Source organism: Plutella xylostella, chromosome 23, assembly GCF_932276165.1.
Source record: "Plutella xylostella chromosome 23, ilPluXylo3.1, whole genome shotgun sequence".
NCBI classification, from domain to species: Eukaryota; Metazoa; Arthropoda; class Insecta; order Lepidoptera; family Plutellidae; genus Plutella; species Plutella xylostella.
In genome coordinates, this window is record NC_064003.1 from 3,182,634 (window position 1) to 3,198,155 (window position 15,522).

The window sequence follows — 15,522 nt, forward strand, 5'->3', positions numbered from 1 at the left end:
CTCACGCCTTGTACTAATGTACTCCCTTGCGGGGTAGGCAGAGGTGCATTGCTGCACCCACTTTTCGCCAGAGTGTTATGTTAGTCCCAATGTAATCGGGGGCGGGCCTATTGCCATTTTACGGGCACATCCAAGACCCGAGAACAAATATCTGTGTTTAAACAAATATCTGCCCCAGCCGGGGATCGAACCCGGGACCATCGGCTCAGTAGTCAGGGTCATTAACCACTACGCCATTCGGTCGTCTGATACAAACAACAAAATACGATTTTAAAAAACCAATTAATTGGGAAACTAGTACATATTAAATACGCCGCTCGAATTTGAGCACACCTATTTGTTTATTTTAAACCGGACAGAAATAACTATACACCTCGATGGTTGAAAATTTTGCGGTGGTGACGTCATAAGCTATTTTAGATCAACATTTCACTGTTCACTACTTCAGCTTTTTTTTGAAAATTTTAGTGCACATCTAAATTTAATGATACGTGTCCTTTTCGGGAACTTATGGTACTTTCTGAAATAGTTAATTTATGCGAGTAAGTACCTACTGATAGAATGTATCATCCTAATCCTAATCCTAATATTATAACTAACTAATATTATAAATGCGAAAGTAACTGTGTCTGTCTGTCTGTCTGTCTGTCTGTTACTCTTTCACACCAAAACTACTGAACGGATTTGAATGAAATTTGGTATACATATGGTGTAGACCCTAACAAAGAACATAGGCTACTTTTTATCCCGGAATTTCCACGGGAAAACTTTTTAAGGCGAAGCGAAGCTCGCGGGAACAGCTAGTTTAAAATATTTTTTTATTTACAGTATTTCCATCAATTTGTGTTTCTAAATTGTGGTTCTAAGTTTGGTTAGGACATAGAAGGCTGATCACCTGATGTCCGAAACAGTGTAACGATCCATGCTGTCGGATGGGCATGTAAAGCAGTCGGTCCTGCGCCTAGCTCTCTCCAGTCGTGTCGGTCAATCCGTCCCATTGGGCTATGAGAGTGATGGAACAGAGAGTGCTCCTGTGTGCTGCGCACACACTTGGGCACAATAATCTACTCCTGCGTAGATGGCTGATATCAATTGAGATTGGCCGCCGTGGTCGAAATTCGGCTAGGAGGACATTATTATTATTATTATTTCCGAGTACTTACTACGTTTCATTATACGAGTAGTACAGTCTTAATTTTCAGTTATGTTAATTCAAATTTCAGCGTATGTTTTAATGAGCAAGAACTTGTGTCTTCAGGTAAATTTTGTGCAGTCTCTTTGTCAATTCACTTACGAGTAACCACCTACTTATTATACAGGGTGTCTCACTCAGCTCCGATGCAATCGTGAAGATATAGTACCTACTCACTGATTTTTTATCTAAATTATGTGATTATAATTAAATTAATGGCATGTACTCTACCTACCTAATTTTTTGTTTTTTTTTCTTGTCGCGTGTTCCAATGTCGGATCTGCATATGATTGATATTAAACTAAACATATTCCCAAATCCTACACAAAATTATTATTAAACTATCAGTTTGTCCACACCAGTCAAACTCATAATCTTTCTGTTTTCCTCGAGACAATCGGGTAAATTAATTCATCGTAGGTAATTCAGGGAAAAGGTTTCTGGGAAATGTCAAAGTCGTGTTCGCCGGAAACGAAACAGATTTCGAAGCCCACCTTCGACCACAAGCGGTTTCAACATTTCACCTTTGTCTAGCGAACATTCTGGGATCTTACAGTTTTCCAGTTTATACAGGGTGTTGCAAAAGGGTATGCTAAGCCGAAAGGGAGTGACTCAGTGGGTCATTCTGAACAACTTTTATTCTTTGTATAGAGATTTCATGATCATGAGCGATCAATCCTTCACCGGTAAACACCACAGACTTCGCTATCGTTCCCTTTTCTTTTCCCACTAGATTTTACCCGCTACCTAAAATCGTCGGACCATTCGAAATACTCAAAATCTATATATTTGTGAGCCAATTTAAGGTTTATCCCCAATTTCTCCATAGTCGGTTATCTAACCAACCAGGGATGGTTCAACAATTATACGTCATCTCCATATATAATTCTTGACAGATGTTTCAAAATTCAACCACGAATACTTGATTATGCTCTAACCGACTATGGAGAAATTGACACTTAACCTAAGCAGCTTGAGTAAAAACCTCCTTGATAGAACTCTAACATAACAGGAAGTACTCACGGACTTCCGCTAACGTTTAATTGTACCTTTTTCCCGACACGTTGCGAGTCGTGATGCGAATATTTACGGACATAATGTTGTATTCAGGTATCTGAGGGTTCACTGTAGCTTACAGAACTGTTTACTTGTACCTTCTGTTTTAGGTTGGCTGGTAGAAAATGCTTTTAGCATTAAGTCCACCTTTTGCACACTTTAATCTCATATTTGTGCAATACAGTATTAAATAAATAAATGATGTCAAATGCAACGAAAAAGAGTCTCGGTTAGCTTCTAAACTTAATCTTTCCTTATCTTCAAAGCTCTGCTCTACCCCGAATTTGGTCGTTTTTTTCGGAACATTCTGAAACTAACTAGGCCGGAGTGTAATATTTAATATTAAATCCGATCTGTATTAGTCATGGTATTAAAAACATAATTATCTATTGCGATACCCAAAATTAGAATCGATGCGTTCATGATTCGCGTGATAACCGAACCGTGTGATATTAGAGATCTATGTATTTTCCAACAATATCCATTTCGCCATTCAAAGGGTATGAATCAAATGCACGCGTTATAACTTTAGTTATGCGATACGTAGAATACGTTTATCACTTATCAAAGGCTACAACAGTATAGCCCCTTTCCGCCTCGCAATACTCACACTACCATAAACAACACGCATTCATTATGATTTATGACACACCCTGTATAGTAGCTGTTTTTGTACCTACTCGTAATCACTCATCTCACTGAAATATGGTTCTCGCCCTCTAAATGGACATTCTGGTTTAGATGTTACTTAAATCGGGTGTAGAAGTAATCATTTGTAGCTATTGCTTAATATATCTATGATACTTATGTGTATCTCATTCAATCCGAATGATATAATACCTATATTTTGCATTCTTATTCATTGCAATTTTATTCATATATCCATACTTTTTTCCTAAGTGAAACTAACACGTTATTTCAAATAATTACTTACTAACTTGAACTATTACGTTTTTTTTAAATTCGCTTGACACCATAATTATTACGGTTATTTTCCTGAACATACTGTCGAAAGACAATATTTACAAAGTAAAAAATTACCTATATCTCTGAAACAACAAAACGCGCAATTTTCACTTCCTCTCCGTTTATTCGAAATTGTCACTTCAACTTCTGGGTTGGGCCTCAATAAAACGAAGAGGTTTAAACTAAACACCTCTAGATAAATTTATGTGACCCCAAAACTTTCCCACTCTTCTATTGCCTCCGATAAAAACCCTCTTTCAGCTTGATTGCACAGGGACACAAACTATTTTAGACCGAGAGTGATTTGCCAATATGTAACCTGAAAGTATTTCAGTACAGACAAAAATATATACAATCATTATACCCGACAACTCTCTCAGCACAGACTTGCTTTTGTTGGGGTCCACAAACCCGTACTAGGCACGCGTGGTGGACTAGGCCTAAACCCTTTCTTCATTGGAAGAAGACGCATGCCCCAGTTGTGGGGGCGTGATGGGTTGTGATGATTCGGTCATAAAGGACATGTGAAGGCATCTTCAATTATATACAGAGTTGAAAATGGGTCTGGGCTCAGAAACTCAGCAAACTGTAGGATAACAATGAAGTATCGAGTGTATAAAGTACTGATTTTGTGCCTCTGCGTACGCATTAAATACGAAACTCATAGGTCCCATTTATTATAAGTAGGTACTTCTGCTTACCTAGATACCTAGCTTTTATGTCTATTTGCTGAAGATTGGAGAACATAGCTCCCTCCCGGACTAGCACTGAACTTAAGGCGAGAGACACCGTGTAAACGGTTTTTAAGGCTAGAACTACTTCTGCTAAAACTCGCTTATAACTTTGAACGCTAAACTTCGGGAATCCATTTAAAAGTTTTTCTCTACCACACGTAGTTGGTACGTATCTGTTTTCACTCAGAAGTGCGATTAAAGATTTATATACCCATCCGACGCACTTACATAGTAATGAGAGGAAAAAGGATGTGACTCGCCTTCGACTCACTTCAGCCTACAAGACTAATAAAATTATAATTACCTAATGTGTGTGAGATTAGATATTTCAACGATAACGATTTTTATTTACCTATAACAGATACTACATCTCAACTGCACTCACACATTGGTATTATTATAAGAAAAACCTATGTAATCTATAAAAAAAAGCTATTTTCATAATATAAAAAGATGTACCTAAATATAATAACAACGTCACAAATTAAATCATAGCAATCTTTTAGACGAAGTGAGTGCGCTATTCGTAGTTATGACTTTGCTCGCTATCGCGCTAATGTCCCCATCCATTAGGTAGTTAGGTACTCATAACTGGTGCGCTGTTTGCAATCATTAGAATGTCTTCTGGTAATGGGATACCTATATTTGAAGCTGGAGTGGTGTAGAGTGTAGATTAATGGAATAAGTTTAATGACTATATTTTATGTTTAATTTACTTATGAACTTATTTTACTTCCGAAATATTCATTATTCGAAATATTACGACGTATGAACGAATGCCTACGAAAAAATCGTAGCACGCTACGATAACCGTAGTTTACGGAATCTGGGAATTACAGATTGAAGGTTATAGGTGCCTGATTGCATTCCCTAAAAGGTACCATAGTGAAGCACTTTCCTGTAACATTGTTCCACAAATAATGTATCGCGTCTACAATCTAAGACGCGTGTCTAAGATAACATCTGAATGTGTCTATAACAATTAGTACACGTTACATCTAGGTACTTAGCAGTGAACATTAAAATCTCATTATTATTTAATCTGTGTAGCGCGCGTAAGGATCGCTATTCACGTCCGGGAACCGTAAGCCGGGCGTCCGATTGCCGGATCACTCTGAAAAACTACAAGATACGAGTGTATACGTTCCAATAGATACTTAGATAGCTGGACGCAAAGGTATGTACTTAAAAAACAAGAGTAAATAATAAATATACAATAAAAAATATACAATTAATTTATCTACAAACTATATAGGTATTAGGTAGGTTCTTAAATTGAAAAAATCTGCGCCAGCAGCAGCGCTTATTTATATAGCTAAGTACCTAGTCGTATATTAACTACAAAGCATCAATCCTAAAAAAAAACTGGCCAAGTTTCAAGGTATAGTAACCATTTTTTGTCAGCTAAAACGTAACTTTGTTTTTATAATGGTTGTACTATGAAAACGGTATGTAGACGGCATGAAACTGCACGTGTATCGTCGACCTAATAAGTAACTTTGATATACAACGCTGTATTTCATGTTTATAATCTTGCCTACCCCCATTTAAATGTCGCATCTGATGACGTTACTAAAGATTGCTTTTACAATTAAATTAACTATAATGTAAAGCGGAAGGCTAAAGATCGCATCTAGTGGCGTGCTTTGGGAGAGGCCTACGTCCAGCAGTGGACTGCTATACGCTGATGATGATGATGATGTAAAGCGAAAATCGGATGGCTAGCTGGAATTCCTTCTATTTCTGTATTTGATTATCTGAAATATGTACCTAGTCAAAAGCGGTAAACGGTCAGAGCTTAAAAAACCTCAATAAATTATCGTGACACATAACTTCTATAAATAATACAGGGCGCCGAAAGTGTCAACTCTAATTTTACTCGCATTCATTTCCCGACAACACTTGTGTAGACAACGCCCATAAACACCCTGTTGGTACATTAACTCGCATAAACAAAAGGGTAAGAATTGATTTATGTCTAGAGGATTTTTATTCAACTCCGTTTTCTTTTTGTTGTTGAAAGGGTTTGTACTGTCTAATGTAGATTGGTAAGATAAATTATACTGAATATAATATATTTTAATTTCTATGTTAAAATTATAACACAATACAACTCTTTATTTGCAGCAAAAAAAACAGAAACAATACAAAATAAAACTTAAAAATAAGAAAGGTACAAAAAGGAGGCCTTATTGCTTATAGCAATCTCTACCAGACAACCTTTAGATGGAAGAGAGTTATATAAACAAAATTATGGATGATAAGAATATATTTTAGGTTTAAATATTAGGTGTGCATTTAAATTAAAAAATCATTCTTAAACTTTGTAAATCATAAGCCCTATATCAAATATTCAGAATGACCAGTATGACCTTTTTGCGTCTTACTATCCCATTTCTGAAACATTTACACCTACTTGTGCTATGTATATGTTTTTCAGTAATATTTGTTTAGGATCCGGAAGATTGGTTTATTTATCTTAGTACCCAGTACTTAGTGTTTGTCTTACTGTATGTGTGTGTTACTTTAATCTATTGGGCGTTGGTACTAAACGTAGCAATTAAACACGGAATAGTTCTTAGGTTTATGACCTACCAACTTGTGAAGTTCTCGGGGATCACTCTAGTTTACGATGATAGAAGTTTCAGTGTGCCGGTGCCCTAACCACGACTCTATGCCTGGCTATTAAACGTTCCGATTGCATGGTAGCTCCCGTTCGTATTTTTTTGGGAAGCTGGAGTAATGCTCCAGCTCTTAACTCCATTTTATAGGCTATATAAAATGATCGGCTTTCATTGAGTTTAATTTCTATGGCAAAGTAACAATCCAGTTTTTTTAAGTTTTATGTCAATTTTAAATCAGGGTTTTTTCTGTAATCCCTATGGGATAAAAGTATATTATAAATAAAAGTCATCATCACGACCCATTACGTCCCCACTGCTGGGGCACGGATCTCCTTCCAATAAAGGAAGGGTTTAGGCCTAGTCCACCACGCTGGCCAAGTGCGGGTTTGCGGATAAATAAAAGTATTCCTCCTTAATGACGGGGCCTTTGTGAAATGGTGGTAGATTATGACTTTTGACAAGTACCTAATTCTAATATTCTACAAAATAAACGATTTAATTTAATTTCATTTCATATAGTTTTGCAAAAAACACACACATAACACATTAAGTAATAATATATCACATGTAACAGAGATAGGGATGTACAATGTACATAAGCACAATTATAGATCGCTTAAAAAGATACAAATAAACAATAATAAACGTATTTTTGTTTGATTTGGTTATATGTCATTTGAGAGCATAATTGAACTAAGCAATTATTTTTTAAGTTATTAAAATGAATGGAGTGGAAAACTTTACTAAAAATCTAGCTGTTCCATAGCACTATTAAATAAATACCTATATTTACTATGTTATCTGAAATTTATGAACGACACTGAAAAAATCAGCATGTATATTGAATCCCAATGTTTTTTTTTATTAAATTCGAAACCTAAATCACTTGGTGATGTATTGGACTATTTCTACTTTATTGCTTTTCAGTTATATTGATGGTGTTAGTTTAAACCTTTTTTTCGTGCCTCAATATTTATTGGCCTCGTTCTAACGTAGATTTATCTTGAACTTGGCAATTCAAGAGATACACTATATATTTATCAAATGCCGTAAAAAGTAGAAAGGCTGATAAAATTTACACTACATTATTACGTGAATATATGCGGTGAAGGAAAACATCGTGAAGAAATTTTGCCTAAACGCTTTTACTTATTTGGGTGACCGCTGCGGGTTATCACTTGCGAATCACCTCTGACTACTGTATGATTTATGTAAAGTGTGAGAATATAATAAAATATAATTTACCTATTTCTTTTCTGTTACAGGATAACAACGACATGGAACAAGAAGCTTAAAAAAGGTAAAATAGTTATTTTTTACTCACAATTCCTTCCATAGTTTTGAACAAAATAAAGAATACCTATACTCTGTCCATTATATTATTGGTTTTTTGACATTCGAAATCCCATACATATTTGACGATTGCAAAAGAAAACCAACTTTACTTACCAGACATAAGGAAACGTCTAAAATACAATAACATATTGAACACTCTATCATAAAAAAAAAACTAAAATATAAACATAAGAGATTAGACACAGGTATAATAGATTATATAACATCCAATCTCTCCTCGGATCAGGATATGAAATTGCATGGATTTATTTTATCTGTGTTTGACGAGACGACGCGCTCTCCTGAACAGGGTGTTTCCGGTTCCGGTTTCGCTACTAATTCAAATTATAATAATACACAATTTATAGATAGGTAGGTACTTAAATTCAATATAGTAGGTACCTTCTTCTTCTTCTTTAGTGAATTTATAAATTTGTTTTGACCAAAAAGAAGCAACTTTGATAGCATTCTGGTTGGCCTGGAGTAAGTCTTCCCGAGTGCAGGTGGAAGGGCACAAGGGACAGAAGAGCTCCATATATAGTCCGGGGCGCCATAGTAGGTACCTAAAATAACAACAAAATATACAAACTAATTGCTGTCAATTGAGTTAAAGCCGTTTTTAACCGAGTTCAAAAAAAGGAGGAGGTTCTCAATTCATCGGGATATTTTTTTTTATGTATTAATGTCCACCGATTACTCCGCCGTTTATGAACCGATTTTGAAAATTCTTTTTTTGTTGTATTGGGTTGAGCTTCCAGGTGGTCCCATTTTTTTTTCAGAATTTTATCTCACCCCTAAGTTTGGGTAAAGGGGTAAAAACAGGGTATGAATTTCCATTTTGGGCACACATTAACCGATTCTAATGAAATTACGAACGTAAATATAGTTCTTATAACAAAAAAATATGATGGTGACCTTGAGCTGATCTGATGATGGAAACGGAAGGCAGTCAAGGGAACTCCTCAACGGTAGGTATATAGCAACTACCTCGTGTTTAGGCTTGAATGATTCGTATTGATTAGTAGGACTTTTTGGTATCATTTGCATCTTACTTTTGATTAAAAATTATTGCAAATAAACGAAAAACTATAAAATAAAATAATAATTAAATAAATTAAAAAACCGAGTTCAAAAAACCTCTAAAATGTAAGAAATAATTTAAGGTTTACACAAATTATATGTGACAGTACAAATATACCTAACTGTTCTTTTTGAAGTTGGTGCCATATTTCTTCAGATTACTTTGTCACCGCACCAATATAAAAAAGAACAGTTCCTGCCTAGGTATATTTGTACTGTCACATATAATTTGTGTCAACCTTAAATTATTTACATTTTAGTGGTTTTTTGAAGTCGGTTTTTTATTTTTTTAATTATTATTTTATTGTATCCATAGTTAACTCAACCATTGGTCAAAAATTGCAATCATTAGTTAAAACCTACAAAATTTATATACCTACTTACAAAATTATATTAGTCATGCTTCACTAATGGTTATAGTTCACTACGGGTCAAAAAGCCTGCCCTAAGAGGCGTATCGGTTTGTATTTCTATGTCCAGTGTTCACGTCTTTCCGTTTATACATAGTAATCTATGTTCACGTCCTGCTAGTTTCCAGCTCACAGTAGCGCATAGCAACGGGCAAACAGTTTTCCTACCGGGAATACCAAGGATGAAAAAAAAATTTAAATGCGAATTAACAAAGTGGCTTTTAAATAAATGTTTTTATTCTCTAGACGAGTATATGATGGCATGACATTAATTTATTTGACATTTAATTATTATTTAGTATCAATTTTAACATAATACTATTTAAATGTGGCATGTGATGTGACTGATAAAAGTTTAATTAGGTATTTATAAAGTAAGTTATGTATTAATTTAATGTAATTTTATCTTAATCATTTATAATAAAATGTAATTTATTGCACGCTTTGAGAGTGGTAATACCACTTATTGTAATTTGCAAGCCTTACCAGGCAGAATATGTAGGAACCAAATTAATGTAAAACAACTAATATTGTAAACCCATATTCAGCAAATAAATATTTCTATTTCTATTCTATTTCTATGATGACAAAGCATGATTATAAAAAAAGGCCAGCTAACATTTTACTAAAATTAATAAGCCACCAGTTTCTTCTTCGGCATATAAGTGCCGGTCTACATCTATAACCGAAAAAGATATCCAAACCGGATATCCGAAAATAAAAATGGCCATGACCCATTTGGAAGCGCCCATCGGATCTGATCAAATAGAAAATTAGAAATCGCTTTTGGAAATTCTTTGTTGTGGTAATAGAACCTCAGTTCAATGAAACGCTTTACATATTCAAATTGAGGTTATAATGCTTTGTTTCCCGAATAATTGTGGGTTTTCAATATTTGAATAAATTATACGGTGGGTAAATACTAGTGCTTAATATTAAAATATTTGGGTCCATTCACGCCTTAATAATCAATGATTACGGTATCTAGTTGTGTTTATTTTATTTTAAAGTTACTTAAGTGTGAAACAGTTTAAAATTAAACTTTTAATTAATTATTTACTATAACACTCGACTCTTCTACAAAATAATCTTAAATTTGAACCAAAACAAAAATTATTTTAAAGATAAAGCAGTACAGAAAAACAGAAAAAAGAAAATTAGAGGTAAAAGTGTAGGTTTTTCTTTACCAATCGAGCAGTGAAAATTGTTTAAAATTTGTATGGCGCGGTGATTCTTTCACGTCATACAAATCCGCATTTACTCCACTACTAGATCTATACTAGTTACTAGTTATTATTCTGTCCACTACTTGAACGGAGTATACATATAAACTCGCACTTCCCATGCAGGTCAGATCCATTATGTATCTGCGTTATACACACTGACATACTACACTAACCGTGTGACCGGCACAGAATCAGGGCCAGAAACATAATATTACCGAAGCAATTCAGAGCGCTCATTTCCTCAGCATTTACCTACCCAAATCAAATTTGAATCAAGATCTAGAAAGAGATAGCAAACGGCTTTCCATGAATTTCAATCTAACCGTTGGCCACAACTGGGAAACGTTTTGGTAACCGAAAACTCTTGCCCGTTGACTGCAATTTATGTGTCGCACAAATCAAACGTCCTTACTAGCCGCGCTACCACCCAAATTTACATTTGACTTTCAACCTTAAAAACGAACTTGTATTGTCGATTTTGAATCAAAACAAGTCCGCCATGACTCCGGAACAACGGAACATCATCTTTCCGTGCAAGGAATAGATTTGAATTTTCGGTTCTAAGTTTAAATTTTTGTTCCGCTTTTCTCCGGATATAGTTATACTGGCAAGCCGTTAAAGGCTACTGGCTGATGTCACAGGAAATGATGTATCCGTGATGAAATATTTTGTCTGTGGACACTGGCACTTCGATAAGTTAGTCTGTGATTGGTGGTCGACCGTGACAGCGAATTTATTCTTCAGTGAAATTGAAATAATAGGTAGTTACTGAAAAAGAACTGATGTAGTGTAATCTTTGATGCAAATGGTCGAAGAGTGTAATATACAAAAACAAATCTAAATACTGTTCTCATTTTGTTTACTGTCAAATTGAGATAAACGTTTTGAGTTAAACCATGAAGATCAACCATGGTTCAATCTAATGACAATTGTACTGAAAAACTTCTAACCGACTAATTCAAAATAAGAGCTCACTTTGAAAGTGAGGTGCTATTGTCGAGACGTTTCATCTGCACTCCATCTACTTGGTAGTATTGTTTATCAAAGAATAAAAACATTTTTCTTTCGTTCATAAAATTATCCGTCAGCTATTGTAAAATAAAACACTGCAGTCATCGTATCCCGTTTGAAAACAATACAACGAAGACGTATTTTCAAAAGTTGAACATTTAAAATCCGAACGTCCCCTCGATTGACACGGCCGGGCACAAATCACCAGCGCTTTCAGTAGCCGGATCGGTGGCAGCGGTTGGTGACGTCACCGGAAGTGACGTGACGGACGCGGGCGCTGGATGCGCCGCGCTTCCGGTCGACCGACACGCGAGCTGCAAACATTTTGAATTTCGACCGCTGATGGAAGCCCGTTTCCGTCGGTACGTAGTGCCGGCAGTTGGCCCTCGGATATTGCTGTACAAGATGAATTAGGTACAACATAAGACAGTTGGGATAGGTTTCTGAATGTTTCAGAGATACTTCTAGTGCAACTTCGAGATGTATGACTTAAAAAGCTCATAAATTAGACATGACTAAATGATTTTTAATTGAAAACTCTTCATCAAGTCAATCTCTGTCAAACCCACAAATGTAAAAAAATAATTTCTTCGGTCTCATAATAAAATTATGTAGGTACATAATTTTGAAGTAGGTAAATCGTAAGTAAATAAGGATTTATATAAGGTAAAACCTAATGGTACTGAACGGGAAGTGATTTGGTGCATGCTCATTGCTCATGTAACCAACATTTTGAATTAGGAATTTGTTATTCTATTCATCTATTCAGCGTAACATTCGTAGTTTTCAGCCAGTGGTCCGAAAACTCTAAAATTTAGCTCGAAATTGATATTGCGGTTAGGAATGTATTCCTATTTTACAATTAGACTTCATAATCTTTATTTGATGTGTAGCTTTTGATAATATTTCTGATAAAGCGAATATTATACAGTCTATTATATTATCAGTGTCAATTTTCTGAAAGGGATTGTATTTAAAAGTAGAAGGTCATGATGTGACATCTCGGCCTTAGTTTTTTGTTTTACTATAACTCCTTATGGAATTTTATTTTTACTATCAATAATTAAGTATCGTATAACTTTACAATCTCCAAACAACACACCAGTATTTCAATACCTTACGTCTAAAGATGGTCTAACTAAATCCTATTTTCTTGCACAATTGCATCTTCGCGAGATGCAAGCCAGCATGGTATCAATTCTACTATTTTTATGCCACTGCAAAGACGCATTTCATTATGAAAAGCTCAAATAATCCCTAATTTAATCATGGACATAGTAGGGCTAGAATTCTATCTCGACTAACATGTGTTTTAAATTTTAATGTTTTTTTTATCGGCTTGTTAATGCAGCTCGCGTGGACGGAAATATTCACTTTTAGTCTCATTATCTGATATTGACGTTGTAGTATTTGTATAAATTTTTGTCGTAGGTAAGAAGAACTGCTTTTGACATATTAAACCTACCTTTAATTTAACATTCTATAAGCCTTGGACTCGCAAGATCAGTAAGAAGACGACGGCAGTCGGTCGCCTCGCTTCAAGCTCCAGTCTCAAGTTAATTCCTACTGTGACTAGTTAGCAGAATAGTGTCCCTGGTTGACATGTTAACACGGTTAATGTGCAGAGTGGGGGCTAAACGTACAGCGGCGGAGCAGCTGGCGATTTATTGTTTTGTGCCGGGTTCTGTGGGGTTACTCTACAGGGTGTTGCAAAAAGGGTATACTAAGCCGAAACCAACATGTGCAGCATGGTACATCTAAGCCCGAAACTGAAATCAGAATTTCAAAATTCGCGAAAAAAATAATTCATTTTCCATAGAAACTTTTAGACTTTTTACTATGGAGAATGATATATTTTTTTCGCGAATTTTGAAATTCTGATTTCAGTTTCGGGCTTAGATATAATATGCTGCACATGTAGGTTTCGGCTTAGTATACCCTTTTTGCAACAAGTATAGTCTATACTCAGGAGGAACGAACGAACGAGAGCTGTCGTGCAATCGGCACGTTTAATACAACGACATAGAGTTGTGGAACGCGACAGAGTCTTTCTTGACAGAAAGGGACAAAACAGTTCAATAGCTAAAACGTCCTATAACTTGTTTAATGAATAAAGGGTTAAGTTTCAGAGCGCTGCTGCACGAGCCACGACTGTATCTCGTTGTATGAAACGTGCCTATAACTTTTCTATGAATAAAAGGGTTAGTTTTTGTTATATAGAGTGACCCCCCTGTTTGCGCAGGGTTTATGTATTCCGCCACGCCACTCACTGCCAGTGTTTACGGGATGAGTTGCGCAAGAAATTGCAATGTGGAAGGGTATCTTTTACTGGTCTTGGATTTGCTATAGTTATGGTTCTATAAACAGAGTATTCAAAATAAAAAGAAAAACAAACACTTACACCTTCTACTAATGTAATCCCTGGCGGGGTAGGCAGAGGTGCATTGCTGCACCCACTTTTCGCCAGTGTTCAATAAAGGGTATATATGTAGTACCTAAGCCTAAACAACTTTGGTCTACAACTTTTGAAAATTATTCCCTTTACCTACCCTTCCTTGGGTAGGTACCCAGTTTTTAACATCATCCAAGGTAGTCTGGAAGAAATTACTCTTAGTAATAAGGCCGCCATTTGTACCGTCTATGTTGTACATTTCCTTGTGTAATTTCTGTTTGTGTGTGCCATAAAGAATTATCTATCTATCTATAATGTGCGTTGGGATAAGTGGGCGCTTATCCGACTGAGATACCACCTCTGAATTTTTCAGTTAGTAATATACGAGTAGTTAAGCAATTCAGCAGTGCAGTCATCGCTTGATGGAGACAGGGTCGTTCTTCAGCGGAAATTAGTATTATTCTCTCTCCCTCTGAACAAAGATGCTTCATTTCCGCTTCAGTAGAAAGGTTATTTACATTTCCGGAAGAAATTTATTCTAGACTTTCTGCAGTTCTCGTGGTGAATCCTAGAACTTTAAGGCTAAGAGGTTAAGTGCTAGTTTGGAGTGCTAAATAAATAAGCTTTAATTGATAATGATAAAGCCGTAACAAGTACGATTCATAAAGTGTCATTTTGTTTCCAAGAATTTTGTATCTTTTCCTCATAATCTCTTTTTATGCACTAGCACGTTTTAAGAGTTTTAAATGTACACGAAACCTTCGCAACATTTTTAACTTGGAAACTCTGTATTTACAAGCGAAACATTGAATTCCTCGGAGAATATTTTTAAAAGCTGTGTATTTAAAGCTGATATTCGTTTAACATTTTGACAGCCTCGATTTGCTACTGACCTTTACAAGAGACAGCCCTATTAAGGTAGTTGTGGGCGGGTAATATTGTTTCGGAAAATGTACACTGTTAAAGCTTAACAGTAGTCGTTTTTAATTAATTAAATAAACGTAGGTAGTTAAAATTTTTGACTGTCAAATTATTTATCAAGTATAAGACAAAAAGGATGGCAGTCAAGGCATTCATATGACTAGTCATCATCATCAGCACAACCCATCACTTCCCAACATCAGCCGGGACCCACGGTTTAAGCGCCCTGAAAACCACCACTTGATTTCAGCAGTCACCCATCCAATGAGTGACTCTGCCATGTGTTGCTTAACTTCAATGATCAGTTAAGATCACTGAAACTAGCATGATTACGGACGTATACAACTAGTATACCTCTACAAAGTCTCAGACAGTCCACGTTCGTAGCTATATTAATTTCTAAGAGAAAACCTAACAAGAATAGCCACTGCGCCGACTAAGACGGAATTAACGAGACAGTAGCGAGGGCGAGAGGCCCTGATATGCACTTTTGTGAAGACTAATCCATGTGGAAGATGTGATTTTGTGCTTGAAGAACCAGACATTTCTAGATGACGATGGCTCATGATATAATA

At 35.7% G+C, this 15,522-nt stretch overlaps 1 protein-coding gene across 1 annotated transcript in view; it reads left to right on the top strand.

Moving 5' to 3' along the window:
* Positions 1-15,522, top strand: part of LOC119692537 (protein TANC2) — a 171,439-nt gene that overhangs the window by 26,086 nt on the left and 129,831 nt on the right. The window contains exon 2 of the mRNA XM_048629497.1: positions 7,838-7,872. The gene's annotated coding sequence lies outside the window, so the exon portion shown is untranslated. The remainder of the gene's footprint in view (positions 1-7,837; positions 7,873-15,522) is intronic.